The following is a 4,800-nucleotide window of genomic DNA, read 5'->3' on the forward strand; positions in this document are numbered from 1 at the left end:
CGTCTGATTCAAACGTCGCTCCCAAAGTTGACTTTTGCTTTTGACTCTCAACCAAGGACGTCTAAGCAGCATCCTGGACCTTTCAACACACGAGCGCAACTTTGACATTTTACTGCACTGACCGTTCATTAACTGTTCACTTTCATCCTGGAGTGAGCGTGTGTGTGTGTGTGTGTGTGTGTCAGTCTATAGAGACTGGAGAGTACAATAGCAGTGGGCAGATGTCTTTCATCTCCTCCACAGTCTGACTCTGTTGTCCAGACACACACACACACACACACACACACACACACACACACACACACACACAGGGTGACCGAGGGCACTGCCACCATACCAGGAAGAAGCGAGCGGCTTCACTAACCATCGATCGCTCTCGTTCTCTCCCTCTCTCTCACACCAAGGCCCCTCCCCTTATAAAGTAAACAAAGCTGTCTGGGGCCCCTGAATGTGTGTGTTGTACAGCGTCACACTAGGCTGTGTTTGCCATTGGTCCCTGCATCTCATCGCTAAATAATGCTTCCCCATCTCATCCCGCAGTTCAGCAGATAAAACAATGAGAGGAGAGAGAGAGAGAGAGAGAGAGAGAATGCAGAGAGAGAGTATCTTCCCTCAAAGAAACATAAGGACAGAGGCTGAGTGAGGCAGTGTGAGAGAGGAAGAGAGCGAACCAGAGAGAGAGAGAGAGAGAGAGAGAGAGAACAAGGGGGGAGAAGGGAGAGGAGGAGGAGGCCTGGAGGAGGGGAGGGTCAGCGGAGGTAGAGAATGGATGGATGAATGCGGCCCCTGTTCCTCCTCAGTATCGGAGACGTGCGGTGGATAAACAGGAAGAGCAGCTGGTCTCTCCCGTCATGTCATGCCCTGTCCTAAAATACACCACATTCCTGCTCTCCCCCCCCCCCCCCCCCACACACACACACACACAAACAGTAGCTATGTCTACCTTGTTTATCGATGGACAGAGCGGGGTAGAGAGAATTGGAAAGAGAGAGAAAAAGAGGGAAAGAGAGAGGGGGGAGAGAGGGAGAGAGAGGGAGAGAGAGGGCAGGGGGGAAAATGGAGAGGAGAAGACGACGGAGGAGAAAAAAAAAAAACTCTTCGAAACATCTCTGCCCCCTTTTGTACGCTGCCGGGTCTGATAGTTAGGAATCTGGACACGGCGCTCCTCTGTCCTCCTAATCCCCCCTTTCTTTAAGAGAGAGGGAGCCAGGCGAGGAGAAAGGAGGTATTGTGACGGGAGACAGTGCAGTAAAGGGGACCATACAGTACCAAATTGAGGTCGCCGGAAGACAATGGCTGCCCTTCACTGTTCATTCACGCAGTCTCCACAGCTCTATCAAACGCCTCTTTCTTTCTTTCTTTTTCTTTCTGTCTTTCTCTCTTTCTTTCTTCTCTTTCTCTTCGTTCTCTCCGCCTGCCTTTCTTCTCCCCATCACGGAGGGGAACAATGGAGGCCCGGGTTGGGCTCTGTCCTGGGGCCCATGTTAGAGAGGCTCTCTCTCTCTCTCCCTCTGGCCCTTCTCCCTCTCTCTCCCCCTCTCTCTCTCTCTCTTCCTGTCTCTCTCTCCCTCTCTCTCCCCCTCTGGCCCTTCTCCCTCTCTCTCCCTCCCTCTCTCTCTCTCCCTCTGGCCCTTCTCCCTCTCTCTCCCCCTCTCTCTCTCTCTCTTCCTGTCTCTCTCTCCCTCTCTCTCCCCCTCTGGCCCTTCTCCCTCTCTCTCCCCCTCTCTCTCTCTCTCTTCCTGTCTCTCTCTCCCTCTCTCTCCCCCTCTGGCCCTTCTCCCTCTCTCTCCCCCTCTCTCTCTCTCTCTTCCTGTCTCTCTCTCCCTCTCTCTCCCCCTCTGGCCCTTCTCCCTCTCTCTCCCTCCCTCTCTCTCTCCCTCTGGTCCTTCTCCCTCTCTCTCTCTCCCTCTCTCTGGCCCTTCTCCCTCCCTCTCTCTCCCTCCCTCTCTCTCTCTCCCTCTGGTCCTTCTCCCTCTCTCTCTCTCTCTCTCTCCCTCTCTCTCTCTCTGGCCCTTCTCCCTCTCTCTCCCTCTGGCACTTCTCCCTCTCTTTCTCCCTCTCTCTCTCTCGCTTTCCCTCTCCCTCTCTCTCTCCCTCTCTCTCTCCCTCTTCTGGCCCTCTCCTCGCCTCTCTCACTCCACGTGGCCCTCTCTCTCTCTCACTCGGTTTCTCTCTTTCTCTCCCTTTTCATAGCTTGCTTTTCTAGCTTTTCCCTTCTTTTGGGAAATACCAGAGACAATGGAGATACACAGAGAGACACACAGAGACAGAGAGAAATACAGAGAGACAGAGAGACAGAGATACAGAGAGAGGGAGATACAGAGACAGAGAGAAATACAGAGAGACAGAGAAACAGAGACAGAGAGAAATACAGAGAAAGAGAGATATATATAGAGAGAGAAATACAGAGAGAGAGAGAGACAGAAAGATACAGAGAGAGAGACAGAGAGAGATACAGAGAAAGAGAGATACAGAGAGAGATACACAGAGACAAAGAGAGATACAGAGAAAGATGCAGAGAGATATAGAGAGAGAGATACAGAGAGAGAGATACAGAGACACAGAGATAGATAGAGAGATGCAGAGAGAGAGAGAGACAGGGAGAGCGAGAGCGAGAGGGAGACAGAAACCAAACCAAAATGTATACCTGTGTTCTTGACTTCCAAAAAGCTTTTGATTCTATTTGGCCTGTTGGACGGTTCTACAAAATTCTTGAAAGTGTCATCGAGGGGCAAAGCGTTATTAAATCAATGTATTCTGGCAATATGTGCAGCGTTAATATTGACAAAAAAAGAACTGAATTATTTACCCACGGGTGAGGCGTTCATCAGGGCTGCGACCTCAGCCCTGTACTCTTTAATATCTACATTAATGAATAATGGACTACAATCCTAGGAAAGTCCTCTGTCCCTGGCGTACGTCTCCACAATAAGGAGGTGAAATGTGGACTCTGTAGATGACCTGGTTCTGACCTGGTTCTGACCTGGTTCTGACCTGGGTCTGACCTGGTTCTGACCTGGTTCTGACCTGGTTCTGCTGGAGCGTTACTGTCCTACCTGGGCCCTGACGGTAAACCCCAAAATACCAAAATAATGATATTCCAAAAAGATCCAGATCTCTGTCCGTTGTACCAAAGATCTCAATTGGTACAAAACATGTAGAGTACTGCACACACTACACCTACAGCTAGGAATACAACTAAACATGTAGAGTACTGCACACACTACACCTACAGCTAGGAATACAACTAAACATGTAGAGTACTGCACACACTACACCTACAGCTAGGAATACAACTAAGTCCAACTGGACATTTTAATGAAGGAGATCTGAGAGAGAGAAAGCAAAGGCTCTCTATGCCATTGAAAATATATATATAAACCGAATTCCGATTGGCTACAATTAATTGAGTGTGTTATTGAACCAATGGCAGTGAGGTGTGGGGGCCACTTACTAAACAAGACTTGACTCACATGAACACCCCATTGAGAGCCTGCATGCAGAGTTCTGTAAAACTCTCCTCCATGTCCAGAGGAAAGCTACAAACAATGCATGCAGGGCAGAACTAGGCAAACACCCACTAATAATACAAATACAAAAAAGAGCACTTAACTTTTGAACACACCTAAAACTAATTGACCCCCTCTGGTATCATTACCAAGCCCTGCAATGCCAAGAGCTGAGCGATAGGAACCCCCTGACCCAGCTGATCCTGAGGCTGAGATCACAAACCTGCCCGATGAACACAACCCAGGAACAAAGCACCTCACCAATCAGACCCAACCAAATTACACCAATCACCAATTGGCAAACACAAGCAAAAGCAAAATGCAGTGCTATCTGGCTCTAAATGGACAGTACACCATAGCAGATTATTTGAGCATGGTGACTGATCAACAACTAAAACAAACCTTGAGCAGGAGTGAGCGCAGCCTTGCTATTGAACACAGGAGGCAGAGGAAAACCTGGCTCCCTGCAGAGCAGAGGCTGTGATGTCACTGCACCCTCAGCCAACCGCAAACAGAGCTGCACTTCCTCACCAAATGTGAAAAGTATAAACATATTAGAGTAACACATCTCACCAAAAAATTGAATCCTCCCTCCTTCACCTATTAGATGAGGAGTAACTGCCTATCCTACTAGGGGAGGAGTCAAAGAGAAGCAAGGTAGCAGCAGTCTATGTTGCTGCCGGCCATAGACTGAGGGACAGTGACTAGTGGTCACCAGATGCACATCCTTGTCAATATATCATAATTTGTTTTGTCCTGTAATTTTTATTTGTTTATTTATTGTTCCTTTCTGTTGCTGCTACAGTATATCGACAATTTATTAGTTTTGCCTGTTCCTTTGCCACAGTAATCTAATTAATGCTGCTTTTCATCGTCCAAATGCTTGCTTTGGCAATATGTACAGTGTTACATCATGCAAATAAAGCCTTTTGAATTGAATTGACAGAGGTTGGTGGCACTAGTCAATAAGTGAGAAGGGCAGGGGGAACTTTAGCACAGCTGAGCCACACTTTGATGTGGCGGCAAACTCAATGATCTGATCAAATCTGATCAATCATCTCTTTATCCAATTACATAAGAGAAGGAAAAACAGCTGGGGAATTTACTTAGCCCGATCACAGACTGATCACACACTGATCACACACACACTGATCACACACACACACACACACACACACACACACACACACATACACATACACACACACACACACACACACATACACACACACACTGATCACACACACACACACACACACACACACACACACACACACACACACACTGATCA

This window comes from Borostomias antarcticus (assembly GCF_949987555.1).
Source record: "Borostomias antarcticus genome assembly, chromosome: 13".
NCBI lineage: Eukaryota > Metazoa > Chordata > Actinopteri > Stomiiformes > Stomiidae > Borostomias > Borostomias antarcticus.